This window comes from Pleurodeles waltl, chromosome 7 (genome assembly GCF_031143425.1).
Source record: "Pleurodeles waltl isolate 20211129_DDA chromosome 7, aPleWal1.hap1.20221129, whole genome shotgun sequence".
Taxonomy (NCBI): Eukaryota; Metazoa; Chordata; class Amphibia; order Caudata; family Salamandridae; genus Pleurodeles; species Pleurodeles waltl.
In genome coordinates this window covers 1,312,834,412-1,312,855,842 of record NC_090446.1, presented here as the reverse complement: position 1 = coordinate 1,312,855,842, position 21,431 = coordinate 1,312,834,412, and the positions used below count along the sequence as shown (strand labels likewise).

The following is a 21,431-nucleotide window of genomic DNA, read 5'->3' as shown; positions in this document are numbered from 1 at the left end:
CTAAATCTCTGGGGAAAAATGGTAAGGGATAAAGCAGCAAGCAACAAAGTGAAGGAAGCAACACTTGAACTAATTGGACTACATCCCATTCCATTGTTTTCGCCCACTCTGGCCCTTGAGACAGAGAGCAGCCATATGCAAATCGGCCATAGTCCTGCTCCAATAGGAACCGTCCAGCTCAAACTGCGAGGCCATCTCCCCTCCAAATAGGAGCACAAGCAGCCCTAGATCATCCGTGAGCTATAGTTTAGGATAAAGCAAAACCAGAGTCATAGGTAAATAAGTGTCCTCTTCCATGCACTGGCCACAGCCAGAGCAGTCCACAATAATATCGGTCAGCTGTGGTCTGAGGACAGAGCTGCTTTTATGCGTACGTTGCTGTTTTTGATCATTTCCTTCATTTTTTAAACATATATTTTGGGCCCCCTTTTTGTTTTCAAGTGTCAATAAAATCAACGACCCTCTGTATAACTGCTAACATTATTGTTCTCTGTCCAGGACTAGCAATATCCATAAACAGCAATGGAGCTATATTCCGTTAAAAAGCGCTTCGTTTTTTCCTTTTTACGTTTTCATAAAGCAAAAACACAGGTGGCAGTTACTCCTCAGTCCCTAACCATGACGCACTCTAGCAACAAAAAAAACAAAACAAAAAAAAAGATCCTAAATTTTATAACACTATCTAACAGAATGCGAACGGAAAGGTACTCCAGGGAGGGTCACATGATTTCAAAACTGTGCTCTTTATGTAGTGTAGCGCTGCACTGTTGTCATGAGTCTGATAATTTTACAGTTTAGATGTGGCTCTACAGTTATCAGTTTTCGTCAGCTAAGCAGATGCTTGGCATTATACAATAATGCCATTGAGGAAGCTATAGGTGTGTGGCTATCTAATAGTAATATCGCTTTAAGTAAAGCATTTTGTAATAGGGCTGTGTTGACAGTAGTAGCGTAATGTTATGTATTATTCTGGAATGGTAAATTGGAATATTTTTAGGGAATGTGGGGCAAATGTTACAGGGCTTGGTGGATGTTGCCTAGGTGGCAAGTCCAGACTGGACGTAGTAGGCATCTGGCGTTTTCCCAGGAGGCTGAAAGGTTGAGGGGGTGCTTTTGTTAGTAGGGGGGCAGTTTTATAATAGTGCAGGAGTACTAAAAGCTCTGCAGAGTTCCTTGTATATCCAACTGTTTTCAGGCAACAATTAAAGTGGCAAGATAATGCTGGTGATTAATGTACCTGCTGGTGAGATATGGAATGTTGTCTAGTCGCAGTTTTGACTCATCTAAGGTAACTTAGAGGGTTAATATGCCTGGTGCAAATAACGTGTATTATGCAGACTACATAACAGTATTTTATGTGCATAGTTCAGTGTGATACTGCTTTTGTCACAGAGATCCTTTTGCTACTGTGCAGTTCATAAGTTACAATCATAATCTTGCACAGTGAGCTATGAACTGCCATCAAAAAGCTGCATGCAAACTCCATGGTACAGTTAGAAAGCTATATTTTTTCCAATCTTTAATTATCCTAATTTTGCCAACAACGGTTTGTTTGGGTAGAAATAACTTATTAATAAAGTCAACCCTTACTATTTTGTTACACTCGGACTCCTGAAATTATGCTTACCCAGACCAAGCACTCTGAAAAAATGCGTACCAGGATGGTTGACCTGTGAATCCTACACTTTGTAGTTCCCTTTGTTTGATGTGACATTTTCTATACAGTGATTTACACATGTATAATTCATTATTTCTGTAGCTGTGTGTGATGTAAAGTGCTGCAACAAGCTACACTGGTAAGAGAGACACTAGACAGCAAATTAAATACTTGAGGGAGAGGGGCTATGGAAAGATGAGAGGCGCTGACAGAGGGCGATGGTGAGGGAATCTTTGAAGAACCCCAATAAAGATTGTTGTATCCTTGTACACTGTATTCACATCATTTACTAAGCTTTAAAAACAAATACAATTGAATAGATAATGACAAATATGTTGTACAGTGCACTGTTTTGCCATTTTTTCCCCAAATGTTTTTTGGGGGAGAACCGCCCAAGCCCTGTTGTAGTGGTCAGGGTCACTGTATGAACCTTATGGGAGCTGGTCTGACAGAATTTGCCAGGACTGCTTTGGGTTCCCAGTAAGGCCCTGCTACTTGGGGCTGCCTACATATCTACGCAGTTGAGTGACAACAAATCAAATTGCAGAGGCCTTCATTTCACTGTGGTGAGGATGACGTCCAGACTTGCACATGCAAAGCACAATGAATTATCATAATAGTAACCTTATGAACCGACCATTAGCTTCTTGCAGAATATTCCCATGCCAAAGGTGCTGCTTGTACTGTGCCTAGAAACCCAAAATACAGTACTGCCTTTAAGAATATTGTTACAGACTATAATCTGTACCAGGAGTCGAATAGGTGATAGTTTATCAGGTTTGCCAACTGAAGCAATGAGAAGTTAGGCAGCAGGTAGTATATCATGGAGATGGAAGAAGATGGGCAGGCCATGGTCATCTTCATGTGGGGAGTTTTAGATGGTGCATTGAGTGAAGAGGGATGGCTGAACTGGTGACAAGAAGGTGAGGTGTGTCACCAGTGGGGTTAGTGCTGTGAGAAGGGTGTCCACGAGTAAGAAAAGCCAATAAGGAACAGGGGTGTTACTATCATATAGCAGATAAGCTAATGAAGGGCTTTGCGAAGACAAGGTCTGTCGGTGTGCCAATGAGAATAAGTGGAAGATTGTTAAATATAATCTGTGAAGGTCACTTGGATATGGACAGAATAAAGCATAAAAATCAATAGAATGTCATGTGAGGAACTGTGTAACATCTGCTAGTGACAAGTCTAGATGTATTCATCCCGGTTCAGTCAGGCCAGTTGCTGTGCTAGAATGACAATGGACCAAGTGGGCATTAGACATGGCTGATCCATATGGTGTGCTGGGAGACAGAACAAAATTTGCTGTAGTTAAGATCTACACCGTTTTTCAAGTCACCTATGGTGATTTGTTTGTGTGATAAGTTCCAAAAAGATTATTGACTTTATACATGATATTTCCAATCACAAGGGTATCCCTAATGAGCTAGTGACAGACAATGTGAGTTCCTTAGTTTCTGTGGAAATGGAGGAGTACTTGCAAGTGGTGTGTGGAAAGCAAATGAAAACATTCTTGTTTGCTACCTATGGAGAAATAGTGTGGTGGAATGCTTCCATAGAGGGAAAAAAGTTCACATGCTGTAGGACTAGTTCATTGATAGGAATTGGAAATCTCTGATGAGATATTGACAACAGACCACTGCTATGAGGACAGTGACATAGAGGCACCCAAACTGACACTGGGACATCAGCTCTGCCCTGGGATTACTGATACAGAATCACTGACACATAATCACAAATGCTGGGATCTGCTTCAGGTATCCTAATGCATGGGTACTGTCACTGATAAAGGGACATTAGCACTGTGATAAAGTGACAATGATCTAAAAAATGGCTCACTGAGATGGGACACTAATCCAGGATGCTTGTTCCTGGTCCAGTGAGGACCTGGCTTGGCAGTTCGGGCTGGACTGTTCCCATGAGGAACAGGGTCAAGACTGATTTGCATATGGCTGGGTCCAAAATTTGGGTGGCATAGTGAGCAAAACAACGATGGAGTAAACCCAGATCTGTGACTGGGGATGAGTGTTTGCATTGTTCAGCACTCCGTCCATCATCGTTTTGTGTCACTAATGAAGAGGCACCATTTCTGAGTCACCAACACAGATACAGTAGCACTGATGTGGACACTGCTGCTTTGACATTGAGACTCTTGGACACCTACACTGAGGCACCAGGATAGCCAGACTGGGACATAAAGCCAGAGGAGCTGACATTACAATGTGGACATTGTAGGAGCCTGGACTGGCTTGTAGTGAGTACCAAGGGGTACTTGCACCTTGCACCAGGCCCAGTTATCCCTTATTAGTGTATAGGGTGTCTAGCAGCATAGGCTGATAGATAATGGTAGCTTAGCAGAGCAGCTTAGGCTGAACTAGGAGACGAGTGAAGCTCCTACAGTACCACCAGTGTCACTTGCACAATATCATAAGAAAACACAATACACAGTTATACTAAAAATAAAGGTACTTTATTTTTATGACAATATGCCAAAGTATCTCAGAGTGTACCCTCAGTGAGAGGATAGAAAATATACACAAGATATATGTACACAATACCAAAAATATGCAGTATAGTCTTAGAAAACAGTGCAAACAATGTATAGTTACAATAGGATGCAATGGGACACATAGGGATAGGGGCAACACAAACCATATACTCCAAAAGTGGAATGCGAACCACGAATGGACCCCAAACCTATGTGACCTTGTAGAGGGTCGCTGGGACTATTAGAAAATAGTAAGGGTTAGAAAAATAGCCCACCCCAAGACCCTGAAAAGTGAGTGCAAAGTGCACTAAAGTTCCCCAAAGGACATAGAAGTCGTGATAGGGGAATTCTGCAGGAAAGACACAAACCAGCAATGCAACAACAATGGATTTCCAGTCGAGGGTACCTGTGGAACATGGGAACCAAGTCCAAAAGTCACAAGCAAGTCGGAGATGGGCAGATGCCCAGGAAATGCCAGCTGTGGGTGCAAGGAAGCTGCTACTGGACAGTAGAAGCTTAGGTTTCTGCAGGAACGACAAGGGCTAGAGACTTCCTCTTTGGAGGACGGATCCCTCACGCTGTGTGGAGAGTCGTGCAGAAGTGTTTTCCCGCCGAAAGACCGCCAACAAGCCTTGCTAGCTGCAAATCGTGTGGTTAGTGTTTTTGGACGCTGCTGTGGAGGGACCAGGATGTCCCAGGAGGGACCAGGATGTCGCAAATTGCGCCAGGAGACAGAGGCGACGTCGAGCAAGACAAGGAGCCCTCTCAGCAGCAGGTAGCACCTGGAGAAGTGCCAGAAACAGGCACTACGAGGATGCGTGAAACGGTGCTCACCCGAAGTTGCACAAAGGAGTCCCACGTCGCCGGAGACCAACTTAGAAAGTCGTGCAATGCAGGTTAGAGTGCTGTGGACCCAGGCTTGGCTGTGCACAAAGGATTTCCGGAGTAGCTGCAAAAGTCGCGGTTCCCAGCAATACAGTCTGGCGTGTGGAGGCAAGGACTTACCTCCACCAAACTTGGACTGAAGAGTCACTGGACTGTGGGGGTCACTTGGACACAGTTGCTGGATTCGAGGGACCTCGCTCGTCGTGCTGAGAGGAGACCCAAGGGACTGGTGATGGAGTTCTTTGGTTCTTTGGTGCCTGCGGTTGCAGGGGGACGATTCCGTCGACCCACGGCAGATTTCTTCGGAGCTTCTAGTGCAGAGAGGAGGCAGACTACCCCCAGAGCATGCACCACCAGGAAAACAGTCGTGAAGGCGGCAGGATCAGCGTTACAGAGTTGCAGTAGTCGTCTTTGCTACTATGTTGCAGTTTTGCAGGCTTCCAGCGCGGTCAGCAGTCGATTCCTTGGCAGAAGGTGAAGAGAGAGATGCAGAGGAACTCGGATGAGCTCTTGCATTCGTTATCTAAAGTTTCCCCAGAGACAGAGACCCTAAATAGCCAGAAAAGAGGGTTTGGCTACAGAGGAGAGAGGATAGGCTAGCAACACCTGAAGGAGCCTATCAGAAGGAGTCTCTGACGTCACCTGGTGGCACTGGCCAATCAGAGCAGTCCAGTGTGCCAGCAGCACCTCTGTTTCTAAGATGGCAGAGGTCTGGAGCACACTGGAGGAGCTCTGGACACCTCCCAGGGGAGGTGCAGGTCAGGGGAGTGGTCAATCCCCTTTCCTTTGTCCAGTTTCGTGCCAGAGCAGGGCTAAGGGGTCCCTGAACCGGTGTAGACTGGCTTATGCAGAAATGGGCACCAAAAGTGCCCATGAAAGCATTTCCAGAGGCTGGGGGAGGCTACTCCTCCCCTGCCTTCACACCATTTTCCAAAGGGAGAGGGTGTAACACCCTCTCTCAGAGGAAGTCCTTTGTTCTGCCATCCTGGGACAAGCCTGGCTTGACCCCAGGAGGGCAGAAACCTGTCTGAGGGGTTGGCAGCAGCAGCAGCTGCAGTGAAACCCCAGGAAAGGCAGTTTGGCAGTACCAGGGTCTGTGCTACAGACCACTGGGATCATGGGATTGTGCCAACTATGCCAGGATGGCATAGAGGGGGCAATTCCATGATCATAGACATGTTACATGGCCATATTCGGAGTTACCATTGTGAAGCTACATATAGGTAGTGACCTATATGTAGTGCATGCGTGTAATGGTGTCCCCGCACTCACAAAGTCCGGGGAATTGGCCCTGAACAATGTGGGGGCACCTTGGCTAGTGCCAGGGTGCCCTCACACTAAGTAACTTTGCACCTAACCTTTACCAGGTAAAGGTTAGACATATAGGTGACTTATAAGTTACTTAAGTGCAGTGTAAAATGGCTGTGAAATAACGTGGAAGTTATTTCACTCAGGCTGCAGTGGCAGGCCTGTGTAAGAATTGTCAGAGCTCCCTATGGGTGGCAAAAGAAATGCTGCAGCCCATAGGGATCTCCTGGAACCCCAATACCCTGGGTACCTTAGTACCATATACTAGGGAATTATAAGGGTGTTCCAGTAAGCCAATGTAAATTGGTAAACTTGGTCACTAGCCTGTTAGTGACAATTTGGAAAGAAATGAGAGAGCATAATCACTGAGGTTCTGATTAGCAGAGCCTCAGTGAGACAGTTAGTCACTACACAGGTAACACATTCAGGCACACTTATGAGCACTGGGGCCCTGGCTGGCAGGGTCCCAGTGACACATACAACTAAAACAACATATATACAGTGAAAAATGGGGGTAACATGCCAGGCAAGATGGTGCTTTCCTACACAACCGCCCCCCCCAAACGAAGGACAATAAGACTAGCCATGACCTGATGAGTCTTCATTGTCTAAGTGGAAATATCTGGAGAGTCCATCTGCATTGGAGTGGCTACTCCCAGGTCTATGTTCCACTGTATAGTCCATTCCCTGTAGGGAAATGGACCACTTCAACAATTTAGGATTTTTACCTTTCATTTGTTTTAGCCAAAGTAGAGGTTTGTGGTCTGTCTGAACAATGAAGTGAGTGCCAAACAGGTATGGCCTCAACCTCTTCAGAGACCAGACCACAGCAAAGGCCTCCCTCTCTATGGCAGACCAACGCTTTTCTCTAGGGGTCAACTTCCTACTAATAAAAGCAACAGGTTGATCCTGGCCCTCCGAATTAAGTTGTGATAGGACTGCCCCTACTCCTAATTCAGATGCATCAGTTTGGACATAGAATTTTTTAGAGTAACAAGGGCTTTTCAGGACAGGTGCAGAGCACATGGCCTGCTTCAGCTCCTCAAAAGCTTTCTGACAGTTTGCTGTCCATAATACCTTTTTAGGCATTTTCTTGGATGTGAGGTCATTAAGAGGGGCTGCAATGGAGCCATAGTTCTTAATGAACCTCCTGTAATACCCAGTGAGGCCTAGGAAGGCTCTCACCTGAGTCTGAGTAGTAGGGGGAACCCAATCTATAATAGTTTGGATTTTCCCCTGAAGTGGTGCAATCTGTTCCCCACCAACAAGGTGTCCCAGATAAACCACCTTACCCTGCCCTATCTGGCACTTTGAAGCCTTGATAGTGAGGCCTGCCTTTTGCAGGGCCTCTAAAACTTTCCATAGGTGGACCAGTTGATCATCCCAGCTGGAGCTAAAGACAGCTATATCGTCCAAATATGCTGCACTGAAAGCTTCCAGCTCTTGCAGGACTGTGTTCACCAACCTCTGAATAGTGGCAGGTGCATTTTTCAATCCAAAAGGCATTACTGTGAACTGGTAATGTCCTCCAATGGTTGAAAATGCAGTTTTAGGTTTAGCATCTTCTGATAATTTGATCTGCCAATACCCTGCAGTCAAATCAAAAGTGCTTAGATACTTGGCAGATGCCAGTGTATCTATGAGCTCATCTGCCCTGGGTATAGGGTGAGCATCAGTTTTGGTTACCTGGTTGAGACCTCTGTAGTCTACACAAAACCGCATTTCCTTCTTTCCATCTTTGGAATGGGGTTTTGGTACAAGTACCACAGGAGAAGCCCATGGACTTTCAGAGTGCTCAACCACTCCCAGTTCTAACATTTTCTGCACTTCTTGCTTTATGCAGTCTCTGACATGGTCAGGCTGCCTATAGATCTTACTTTTGACAGGCAAGCTGTCTCCAGTATCTATAGTGTGCTCACACCAAGAAGTGGTACCTGGCACAGTACAAAATAGTTCAGAAAACTGACCCAGGAGATTTATGCAATGGTCTTTCTGCTCAGCAGTAAGACAATCAGCCAAAACTACCCCTTCCACAAGAGCATCTTGTTCTGTGGAAGAAAAGAGATCAGGTAGAGGATCACTGTCTTCTTCCTGTCCCTCATCAGTTGCCATGAGCAGGGTGAGATCAGCCCTGTCATAGTAGGGTTTCAGGCGGTTGACATGGAGCACCCTAAGGGGACTCCTGGCATTGCCCAAGTCAACTAAATAGGTGACTTCACCCTTTTTCTCAACAATTGTGTGGGGTCCACTCCATTTATCTTGGAGTGCTCTTGGTGCCACAGGCTCCAAGACCCACACTTTCTGCCCTGGTTTGTACTGAACCAAAACAGCCTTCTGGTCATGCCATTGCTTTTAGAGCTCTTGGCTGGCCTGAAGGTTTTTACTGGCCTTTTTCATATACTCAGCCATCCTTGATCTGAGGCCAAGCACATAATCCACAATATCTTGCTTTGGAGCTTTTAAAGGTTGTTCCCAACCCTCCCTGACAAGTGTTAGTGGACAGGGTGTCCAAAGAGGAGTTCAAAGGGGCTGAAGCCCACTCCTTTCTGGGGTACCTCCCTGTAAGCAAAAAGGAGGCATGGTAACAGGATATCCCATCTCCTGCGGAGTTTTTCAGGGAGACCCATAATCATGCCTTTGAGAGTTTTGTTAAATCTCTCCACCAGTCCATTTGTTTGTGGATGATAGGGTGTAGTGAACTTGTAAGTTACACCACACTCCTTCCACATGGCCTTTAAGTATGCAGACATGAAATTGCTTCCCCTGTCTGATACTACTTCCTTTGGGAAGCCCACCCTAGAAAATATTCCCAGGAGGGCCTTTGCCACTGCAGGTGCTGTAGTGGTCCTTAAAGGAATTGCTTCAGGATATCTTGTGGCATGGTCCACTACCACCAAGATAAACCTATTGCCTGAAGCAGTAGGAGGTCAAGGGGGGCAACTATGTCAACCCCTACCCTTTCAAAGGGAACCCGAACCACAGGCAGTGGAATAAGGGGTGCCTTTGGAGTGCCACCTGTCTTGCCACTGGCTTGACAGGTTTCACAGGACTTACAAAATTCCTTTGTGTCCTCAGACATCCTAGGTCAGTGAAACAGGGGAACAAGCCTGTCCCAAGTTTTCATTTGTCCCAGATGTCCAGCTAGGGGAATGTCGTGGGCTAGAGTTAGGAGGAACTTTCTGTACTCCTGAGGAATCACTAACCTCCTGGCAGTTCCAGGTTTAGGATCCATTGCTTCAGTGTACAAGAGGTTGTCCTCCCAGTAAACTCTGTGAGAGTCACTGACATCCCCATTAGCCTGTTTGACAGCTTGCTGTCTTAGACCCTCTAGTGTGGGACAGGTTTGCTGTGCCACACTCAGCTCCTCCCTGGCAGGCCCCCCTTCACCCAAAAGCTCAGCAGTGTCTGCTTCCAGCTCCTCTGGTGTAGGTTCTGCACAGGGTGGAAATTCTTCTTCCTCAGAACAAGAATCCACTGTAGAGGGAGGGATAGTAGGAAGTGCTTTACTTCTACTAGCCCTAGCTTTAGGGAGCACTTGGTCCATTGTTCCAGGATCCAAGCTTCCCTGTCCTTTTTGCTTTTTGGCCTGAGCCCTGGTTAAAGCACAAATATGCCCTGGGATGCCCAGCATTGCTGCATGGGCCTCCAACTCCACATCTGACCAAGCTGATGTCTCCAAATAATTTCCTAGTAGACAGTCTACAGGTAAATCTGTGGCTACCACAACTTTCTTTGGTCCAGTAACCCCCCCCCCCCCAGTTGAGATTTACAACAGCCATGGGGTGGCTAAGTGTGTTGTTGTGAGCATCGGTTACTTGGTACTGGTGACCAAGTAGGTGTTGTTCAGGGTGGACCAGTTTCTCTATGACCATAGTCACACTGGCACCAGTGTCCCTGTAGGCCTGAACCTCAACACCATTTATTAGGGGTAGCTGCTTGTACTTATCCATATTAAGGGGACAAGCAACTAAGGTGGCTAAATCAATAGCCCCCTCAGAGACTAACACAGCCTCTGTGGTCTCCCTAACAAGACCAACCCCAAATAAGTTACCAATAGTGAGCCCAGCTACTCCCTTGGATTGGCTATTAGTAGGTTTGCTCCCACCACCACTGCTATTAGTAGGGAAACTAGGTGTAGCAGTAGGGGTTGTAGTGGTAGGAGGCTTGGTGCTTTTCTTTGGACAACTGGGATATGTTGTCCAATGGCCTTTTATTTTACATAAATAGCACCATGGTTTCTTTTCTTTGTTTTGATTAGAAGAGGATTTGGGACCACCACCCCCACCAGAGTGTTTTTGTGGGCCTGATGAAGACTCATTTTTAGATTTGTCCCCACCCTTGTCAGAAGACTTACCATCCTTCTTCTTGCCATCTTTGTCACCCCCTGTAGGAACTTTTCTGTTCACCCTTGTTCTGACCCATTTGTCTGCCTTCTTTCCCAATTCTTGGGGAGAGGTCAGATCAGAGTCCACCAAGTACTGGTGCAACAAATCAGACACACAATTATTAAGAATATGCTCTCTCAGGATCAAGTTATACAGGCTGTCATAATCAGTAACTTTACTGCCATGTAACCACCCCTCCAAGGCCTTCACTGAATGGTCAATGAAATCAACCCAGTCTTGTGAAGACTCCTTTTTGGTCTCTCTGAACTTTATCCTGTATTGTTCAGTGGTTAAGCCATAACCATCCAGGAGTGCATTCTTAAGAACTGTAAAATTATTGGCATCACTTTCTTTCACAGTAAGGAGCCTATCCCTACCTTTTCCACTAAATGATAGCCATAGGATAGCAGCCCACTGCCTTTGAGGGACATCCTGTACAACACAGGCCCTCTCAAGTGAAGCAAACCACTTGTTAATGTCATCCCCCTCCTTATAAAGGGGAACTATCTTATGCAGATTCCTGGAATCATGCTCTTTTGCAGGATGACTATGGGGAATACTGCTGCTGCCACCATGGGTTTCAAAACCCAACTTCTGTCTTTCCTTCTCTAGTTCTAAAGACTGTCTATCCAAATCCAGCTGTTGCTTTTTAAGCTTCAGTCTGGTTTGTTCCACCCTCATCTTATTGAGTTCCCTTTCTAACATTCTGTCATCAGGGTTGGTGGGAGGGACATTCTTAGACACAGAAGTATGATGAGAATGAACAGAAGGAGACCTGTCCCTTACAGAGGGCACCCTAACAGCTTGGCTGACAGTGTAATGTGAGAGCACACCATCTGTATGATGTGACTCCACCTCAGTACCAACTATGCTAGACTGTCTAGTAATGGGCAGGCTAGAAAGTTTCTTTCCTGAATCTTTTCCTGGGGGAGTCCCTGGATCAGATTGGGAACCATTAGCTACTTTTTCAACAGATGGGGCACTTTTAGCCTTATCTTGTTCTCTAAGCATGTTAAGTAACAATTCCAAGGAAGGATTCTTCCCTACACTTAAACCTCTCTCTATGCAGAGACTCCTTGCTCCTTTCCAGCTAAGGTGATCATATGCAAGTTTGGACAGATCAACATTTTGGCCTGTGCCAGACATTTTTATAGAGAGTTAAAGTGATAGAAAAAGAGAAAAAAGTTTCTCAGAGCTTTTAGAAAGACAGAGAAAAAAAACTTTTTAAACTTTTTAGAACTTTTTAGCAAGTTTAGAAGTACTTTTCAGCAGTTTAGAAAAGAGTGAAAAGAGGAAATGCAAAACTTTTTAGTTATGTGTACACACACTGAACTTGTTTTGTATATTTTTCTCTTATGAAAAGTACAATGACAAGAGTGGTAAGTAGTCTCAAAGCACTTATCCCACCGCTGCCACCAATGTAGGAGGCTGGACTGGCTTGTAGTGAGTACCAAGGGGTACTTGCACCTTGCACCAGGCCCAGTTATCCCTTATTAGTGTATAGGGTGTCTAGCAGCATAGGCTGATAGATAATGGTAGCTTAGCAGAGCAGCTTAGGCTGAACTAGGAGACGAGTGAAGCTCCTACAGTACCACCAGTGTCACTTGCACAATATCATAAGAAAACACAATACACAGTTATACTAAAAATAAAGGTACTTTATTTTTATGACAATATGCCAAAGTATCTCAGAGTGTACCCTTAGTGAGAGGATAGAAAATATACACAAGATATAGGTACACAATACCAAAAATATGCAGTATAGTCTTAGAAAACAGTGCAAACAATGTATAGTTACAATAGGATGCAATGGGACACATAGGGATAGGGGCAACACAAACCATATACTCCAAAAGTGGAATGCGAAACACGAATGGACCCCAAACCTATGTGACCTTGTAGAGGGTCGCTGGGACTATTAGAAAATAGTAAGGGTAAGAAAAATAGCCCACTCCAAGACCCTGAAAAGTGAGTGCAAAGTGCACTAAAGTTCACCAAAGGACATTGAAGTCGTGATAGGGGAATTCTGCAGGAAAGACACAAACCAGCAATGCAACAACAATGGATTTCTAGTTGAGGGTACCTGTGGAACAAGGGGACCAAGTCCAAAAGTCACAAGCAAGTCGGAGATGGGCAGATGCCCAGGAAATGCCAGCTGTGGGTGCAAGGAAGCTGCTACTGGACAGTAGAAGCTTAGGTTTCTGCAGGAACAACAAGGGCTAGAGACTTCCGCTTTGGAGGACGGATCCCTCACGCCGCGGAGAGTTGTGCAGAAGTGTTTTCCTGCCGAAAGACCGCCAACAAGCCTTGCAAGCTGCAAATCATATGGTTAGTGTTTTTGGACGCTGCTGTGGCCCAGGAGGGACCAGGATGTCGCAAATTGCGCCAGGAGACAGAGGGGTTGTCGAGCAAGACAAGGAGACCTCTCAGCAGCAGGTAGCACCCGGAGAAGTGCCAGAAACAGGCACTATGAGGATGCGTGAAATGGTGCTCACCCCAAGTTGCACAAAAGAGTCCCACGTCGCCGGAGACCAACTTAGAAAGTCGTGCAATGCCGGTTAGAGTGCCGTGGACCCAGGCTTGGCTGTGCACAAAGGATTTCTGCCGGAAGTGCACAGGGGCCGGAGTAGCTGCAAAAGTTGTGGTTCCCAGCAATGCAGTCTGGCGTGGGGAGGCAAGGACTTACCTCCACCAAACTTGGACTGAAGAGTCACTGGACTGTGGGGGTCACTTGGACACAGTTGCTGGATTCGAGGGACCTCTCTCGTCGTGCTGAGAGGAGACCCAAGGGACCGGTGATGCAGTTCTTTGGTGCCTGCGGTTGCAGGGGGACGATTCCGTCGACCCACTGGAGATTTCTTCGGAGCTTCTAGTGCAGAGAGGAGGCAGACTACCCCCACATTATGCACCACCAGGAAAACAGTCGAGAAGGTGGCAGGATCAGCGTTACAGAGTTGCAGTAGTCATCTTTGCTACTATGTTGCAGTTTTGCAGGCTTCCAGCGCGGTCAGCAGTCGATTCCTTGGCAGAAGGTGAAGAGAGAGATGCAGAGGAACTCGGATGAGCTCTTGCATTCGTTATCTAAAGTTTCCCCAGAGACAGAGACCCTAAATAGCCAGAAAAGAGGGTTTGGCTACCTAGGAGAGAGGATAGGCTAGCAACACCTGAAGGAGCCTATCAGAAGGAGTCTCTGACGTCACCTGGTGGCACTGGCCACTCAGAGCAGTCCAGTGTGCCAGCAGCACCTCTGTTTCCTTCCAAGATGGCAGAGGTCTGGAGCACACTGGAGGAGCTCTGGACACCTCCCAGGGGAGTTGCAGGTCAGGGGAGTGGTCACTCCCCTTTCCTTTGTCCAGTTATGTGCCAGAGCAGGGCTAAGGGGTCCCTGAACCGGTGTAGACTGGCTTATGCAGAAATGGGCACCAAAAGTGCCCATGAAAGCATTTCCAGAGGCTGGGGGAGGCTACTCCTCCCCTGCCTTCACACCATTTTCCAAAGGGAGAGGGTGTAACACCCTCTCTCAGAGGAAGTCCTTTGTTCTGCCATCCTGGGACAAGCCTGGCTTGACCCCAGGAGGGCAGAAACCTGTCTGAGGGGTTGGCAGCAGCTGCAGTGAAACCCCAGGAAAGGCAGTTTGACAGTACCAGGGTCTGTGATACAGACCACTGGGATCATGGGATTGTGCCAACTATGCCAGGATGGCATAGAGGGGGCAATTCCATGATCATAGACATGTTACATGGCCATATTCGGAGTTATCATTGTGAAGCTACATATAGGTAGTGACCTATATGTAGTGCATGCGTGTAATGGTGTCCCCGCACTCACAAAGTCCGGGGAATTGGCCCTGAACAATGTGGGGGCACCTTGGCTAGTGCCAGGGTGCCCTCACACTAAGTAACTTTGCACCTAACCTTTACCAGGTAAAGGTTAGACATATAGGTGACTTATAAGTTACTTAAGTGCAGTGTAAAATGGTTGTGAAATAACGTGGACGTTATTTCACTCAGGCTGCAGTGGCAGGCCTGTGTAAGAATTGTCAGATCTCCCCATGGGTGGCAAAAGAAATGCTGCAGCCCATAGGGATCTCCTGGAACCCCAATACCCAGGGTACCTTAGTACCATATACTAGGGAATTATAAGGGTGTTCCAGTAAGCCAATGTAAATTGGTAAACTTGGTCACTAGCCTGTTAGTGACAATTTGGAAAGAAATGAGAGAGCATATCCACTGAGGTTCTGATTAGCAGAGCCTCAGTGAGACAGTTAGTCACTACACAGGTAAAACATTCAGGCACACTTATGAGCACTGGGGCCCTGGCTGGCAGGGTCCCAGTGACACATACAACTAAAACAACATATATACAGTGAAAAATGGGGGTAACATGCCAGGCAAGATGGTACTTTCCTACAGACATTCACACAGATACACTGATACACTGATATACTTACATTGACAATGAAGTACTGACACAACTACACTGAGACATTGACAATGGGACACCAACACAATCGTTGGCTCACAGGCACTGACACAAAGCCAGCAACACTGACTCTGGTAAACCAATGTTAAGGAAGTAACAACTGGGCTGGGTGAGGATTTTACCGTAACCTTTGGGTTATGTGAGCATTTCACCTTAACCTGTGAAGATGGGCACATTTTGTGAACGTTTGCTTCTATAAAGTTGTCATAGTTTAATGGATTTGCACACTTCAGTGAAGTGAAGGTTCCCGACATCTGAATGTAGCTTCTTTCTAGACACAGGATGCTCCATTTGTGAGGGGTGAGACATCCAGTGGCTGCAGAATAGGCAGCTGTGGACCTAATGTATCATGGTTCCCCACATGTGCTCACCCCTATTGCCATCCACCTCTTGTCCCGGACCTTATTGGCCACCCCCCCAGCCCCATTGCCTGTCAGGATGTCATCCGCACTGGTGTGGCAGGAGCCATTCCACCCAGGCTTGTGGCTGCCACATGCCTGCTGCATATGTGTGAACCCCCGTGGCAATCGCCAGTACAGCAAATGCTGTTTCCATGCTGGCACCTCAAAAGACATGAAAGTATGTCGCTTAAGAATGGCAGGCCACGGTGCGATTCAAGGATCTTCAGCAGGATTCGAGAATCTCGGGATTTGAGGATTTAGTTCAGGCTTCAAGGACCTTGCAGTCTATAAGAGCTACACACCAGGTATGGGAAGGTGCATGGCTTACCTGCCAGAAGATGAGAGGAAGCCTCTGCTCTTCACGTGCATTCCTCTGCTAAATTCCCCTCTTCCTCTGTGTTCTTAGCTCTCATGTTGAGACAATCTTCAAGCTGGATGCTGAGTTTATTTTCTTAGAAGGTTTCTGTGCATGTTGGAACTTCTCCTGCAGTGTCACTTCAAAGAATGTCTTCATACCCTTAGAACTCTTCAAACGCTTCCAGCACACACACTTCATAAAAGTGATTAGCTAGGGAGAGTTGGATGTATTTTTTGGGATGTGAAACTACTGTTGGATTCTTCAATTGCACCTTGCAACCACATACTGAAAGTCTGCCTTGCCTTCTAAGTTGTGCTATAACAACTAAATCCACGGCCTTTGCAAAGTTGTTTCTTTTCAGTGCCTCAAACTGTGGAGCTTTAACAACTGTGTACAGGACAATGGAAAGACCCTGTTTTATAACGAGTCCCTTGTCTCTGGCAAGATAAAAGTATTGTACCATTGAGACATTGAGTGTTTACTGTAATACACTATTTACTACAAGGCACACATTGGTACAGTGATTAGAATGTTACCATCAATGTGAAATCCATGTAAAAAAAAGCAACCCTGCAATAGTATACACGAGATGTCACTCTTGAGAGACTACAGAAGACCCTAAAGAGCCTCCATTTGACAAGACAAGCTGGATGACTATAACTCAACTTCATCTCTTGTGTGCCTTCTCTCATATGCCTCTCCTCCTTTACTCTCTTCATCATTACTTTCAAGCACGATCTTAGACATGTTTGGCACTTCGGACAGGGAAGGATGTTGAAGGTTTATACATCACTTCTGCAGCTACATTCGGTTCTACTGGTTAGTGGTAACTTGAGTCTGATTACTAGGTATGGCATGGCACGAGGCAGGCTAGAGAACAGGGCTGTACACAGTGGTGGAAAAGGCATGCCTGCAAGGATGTTGCAGAGAAGGAGGAGGTTATGTCACAAAGGACACGCCAGGTGTGCTGCCTCGGATGGAGCCTTCTGTTGAGTGATGGTGATCCATCAGCTGCATGTTGTTGCCCCTTTCAGCATTGGGAATGGTTTCTTGGTGCCAGAAGTGGCAGCTGATGCTCCCATAATTTTTTTAACTTCATGAACTTCTCACTATGCAAAGCTCAGCAAGTTTAAAAAAAATGGTGCAGCTGAGTCTTCATAATTGCGCGCAGCTCCAAACTGATGCATTGAAACTAGGGGGACTTTAACTGCCAAAGAGATCACGTCAATAATTGGACAGTGACGGGGGCATTGACATTGGTCACTGATATCAGTAATGGAGCAGAACACTAGCACAGGGAAACTTACAGGATACTGATACAGAGCCACAGAAACAGGTGTCAGCGCTAATACAGCATAAGTAGCATTGACGTTGGCATTTCTACACTAGGACAGTGACACTGGGGCACCGACACAGAGGATACCTGCACTAAAGTTGCACATTAACAGTGGCATACCAAGGGCTAGCTCCCATTGCTGCAGCAGGTGCAGTGGCACAGGGGACACTGAGCCTGGATTATTTCTGTATTTCACAGTTCGAACAGCGGCCCAGAGGTCTACTTTCTTCCCTGCTCCAGGGCCCATGAGACACTGGCTACGCCACCATAGCACAGTGATACTGACACTACAGCATAGTCATTCAAACACCTACACTGGAACACGGACGGATTGACACTGATTTAGGTACAACACCAATTGAACACTGACAAAAGGAGAGACACACAATAACATTGACACCGACACAGGTATGTGGACATGTTTTCATGTACACATGGCACATTATGCAAAGTTTGTACCTCAGCTGCGCTCGAAAATGAGATTTTCTATGGTTGCAACAGCTCTTCCAAGGAAGTTACCATTTGCTATGCTTATCATCCCAACCTATTTTTGGAGGAGGTGTTCCTATAATTTCTAAGGTCAGCCTCTGCTAGATGGCTGGTGCTATATAAAATTATTATAAGTGAACCTAGCTCCATGGACAAAGACATTAGAGCACAGACCCTGCAGCAGAAAGAATGGGACATGAAAAGTGAGAGTACAATCATGGGATACAAACAGTAGGACTTGTAGTCTGAGATTGTTAACAGACACAGGAAGACATCACATCACCAGCACATGTAACGCAATAACTCCTGCAAATCAACAAACTCTTTTGACAGTCCACTGCACCAAGAAGCCAAACCAAAGACCGATTTTGCGCTTTACAATTAATAATTAATAAAAACCTAGCAATATATAAATAGAAACTCGCAAAAACACGGGTGGAGTCATCATAAAATTGACGCACTGGCAAAAGGAAGCACTGTTGCCGGAAAACCTCGGTATGTAACTTAAAAAGTAATATACAGTATACGTTGCCTCAAGGTAAGTCATTTCCTCCTCAAATAACAGATGCATTAAATAAATAACACATCTCCTACTGAACAAAAAGCACATGGCAATGAGCTACAGCGAAACTCGTAAAATACTAATCAAAATGACACATTTTTCATATTAGTAAAAGTGAATTAAACTAGAAAACAGTGTAAAAGAAGTTCAATGTGGTTTATCCTTCGAAATAAATGGATAAAATGTTCTCGAAAGACTATCGTAATCTTCCAAATTTCTCCTAAATGTCTATGCAAAATATTGCACAGATAAGCATTTTCCAAAGCGAAATATTTTACTTTCCCCACAATTCTCTAAAAATATTCCGCATGAAACATGTACTAAAATAATCAAGCACTATCCTGTGGCCTGCGAGTCGGTTAGTGGTTTTATGGACATATGCAGGTTGCATGTCAAAAAATCATGGATGTTAATATTGTCCTTGAAGAATATCACAGTCACAATATTGACTACTAAACTATTACCAAGGTGTGAATGTACAAGTAAATGCAGATTTACTTTTCTTAACTCCACATCTAAGCATGCAACTTGAAGATATATAGCGTCAAAACACACGTGTGGATTTAAATAACTTGTCTATTGATATTTAACTGGACGATGTTCCGTTTGTCGATATTTTAGTTACAATATTTTTTGCCGAATGATATCAAATCCACTTTATTCTCGTTTCTAATCCATATACAAAACATGCAAATATAAAAAAAACATTCCTTATCAAATGACTGTATAAACCATGTTGTATGGCTCTCTAGTGACCAAGTTGTCACATGTGGAGAGAACTATGTGAATTCTAATCTTATTTTCCTTCTTGACCAAAATGTGTGATTCTGGCAAAATTATGTTCTCTCTCTCTCTCTCTGTTAGTATGAGGCGTGCACAAAGACAAGCACGTCTCCCTGTTAACATAAATGCAAATAACAAGGCATTTGTCACGAAAAAATACACTGATATAAGAGCATGCCTGATGTCCGATTCAAATAGTTTATTGATTTTTTGTAAAGTTGAACATCATAAAATGGGTATGGTTATACATGGAGGAAGGGCCCTAGAAAGAGGCACATAAAAACAGTTGCACATTATGAATCAGAAATCAATAGTTTTTTTTTCATTCCTTTTTTAAAAATTAATAGCAATAGTTCCACTTTTTTCTGTTTTATCCATAAAGTAACTAATTTGTCATACCTTAAATCCTCATTAAAAAAATACCCTTTAGATGTTCATATCAAAGCCTGCTTGTGGCACTCGTAGTAGTCGACCAGTAGAAAGTGCCATTTTAATCCGAATTCGATTATCTGCATTTTCCTTCTTTTTTTTTTTGCTTTTTTTGCAACATTTTTTTTTACTTTCAAGAAAAATACGGCAGGAAAACAACATTACCAAATTGGTAGAGAAATAGATAACGGTAATCCCCACATATGGGGGTCGTATGGCAGCGAATCGAACCCAGGGAGGTGGGTGAGTCTGGCTAAGAGTTTAGTCCAGTCTTAGAGCCAGCAGGCTGAGTACATCAGTTGTGGCAATCAGTTCATGTAGGGCGATCACCAACTTCTGGTTTTGATCAATGTACGGGAAGGTGGCCCCCAGCTGATAAGGTGCAGGCAAAGGAGTCAGTCGTTTGGGAGAGTGTCACAGCATGTTCTTGTCATGTCAGTGCTGTGATGTGGAAGGTCATCTTGCAGTTAGGAGTTAGTATATACAAGAGGGGGGGTGAGGAAGGTGGCCCCCTTGCAATAGAAGATACTAGCTGGGAGTGTTGCGTGAGGGCTCTGTCGCTGGCAGCTCTTGGTTAACGGTCTGGTCTCTCAGTCCAGAAAGGCCATGTTTGGGGAGGCCTCTAATGTCAGGGTTGGGTCGAGGGTTGCAATGGACTCCAGAAAGGCGCCCATACTCTGTCAAAGGCTTCCAGGTTATCATTAAGTGTATATGTGAACATTTCATACAGGGACACTCTCTGTAGTTCTACCACATATTCTGTGGGAGTGGGATCTGTGGATTGGTGCCAGTGGCAATGAAGGCATATTTTGCCACTGCCAGGGCCAAAGCTGGCCACCAGTTGACATGAACGTACATTTCAGAGGCATCGTCAACAACGTGGAGGAGGGCCCGGTGTGCAGAGGGGCAGCCATACTGAGGATGGAACCTTCAGCGGTGTGCCCATACAGCAACCTAGTCTTTTTGTATCCTCGGACAGTTTGTTAAGATATGTAACAGATCGCACTCATCTACCAAGCATCTCCAGCATTTGCTGTAGGGCAGGAGGCCTGCTCAGTGCACTTTCTTCTGGGACCAGTATTCATGTAATAGCTTGAAGCATAGCCTAGGAATTTGAGGCATGACTCTCTGAGGACTCTAACATGGGAACGGACTAGTTTCACCCAGACCATCGGAACGCATTCCCTTCCTAAAGTAGCCTGCCACTTGGTACGTGTTAGGATCAGGATAGGTTTCAAATGGACTTCTGTGTACTCTGTACAGTCCTGAGACTAGAGGCCTATATTCACTCCTGAGATGAAGATATCACTGGATAGATGATACTGGGGGGTGCATAAAATGAAGCGGAGGAAACAGGATAGCTGGCTGTGTCTCCAGTAGTCTGCCTGGTGAGATTAAATTCTCCCTCTATGCCTCTCAGAGGTCATTACAGTACTGGAGTTTCACTGCAGCTGAGCTGGTATGGGTTTGTGGGTGGCAAGGGTGGTTTTAGGGTTTAGGGTGGGTTTTGGGTGACAAGGGCATTTTTAGGGTTTAGGGTGGGTGTGTTTTTTGGTTGCCAAGGGTATTTTAGGGTTTAGGATGGGTGTGGGTTTTTGGTTGGCAAGGGTATTTTTAGGATTTAGGGGAGTATGGGTTTATGGGTTGTGGGTTAACATGGTAATATAAATACATGTGTGGATGTTATTTATATATATATATATATATATATATCTACATATATATATACACACACATCTATAAAAAAATACATACACATGCATAAATATGCATAAATATGTATGTATGCATAGATATGTATGTATATATGTGTACATGTACATATATATTCATATATATGTATATATGTATATACATATATATATATT

The 21,431-nt window shown here is 45.2% G+C and overlaps 1 protein-coding gene across 1 annotated transcript in view; it reads right to left on the bottom strand.

Moving 5' to 3' along the window:
- The window catches only part of CA11 (carbonic anhydrase 11), a 616,839-nt gene that overhangs the window by 32,919 nt on the left and 562,489 nt on the right, over window positions 1-21,431 (bottom strand). The gene's annotated exons all lie outside the window — the stretch shown is intronic.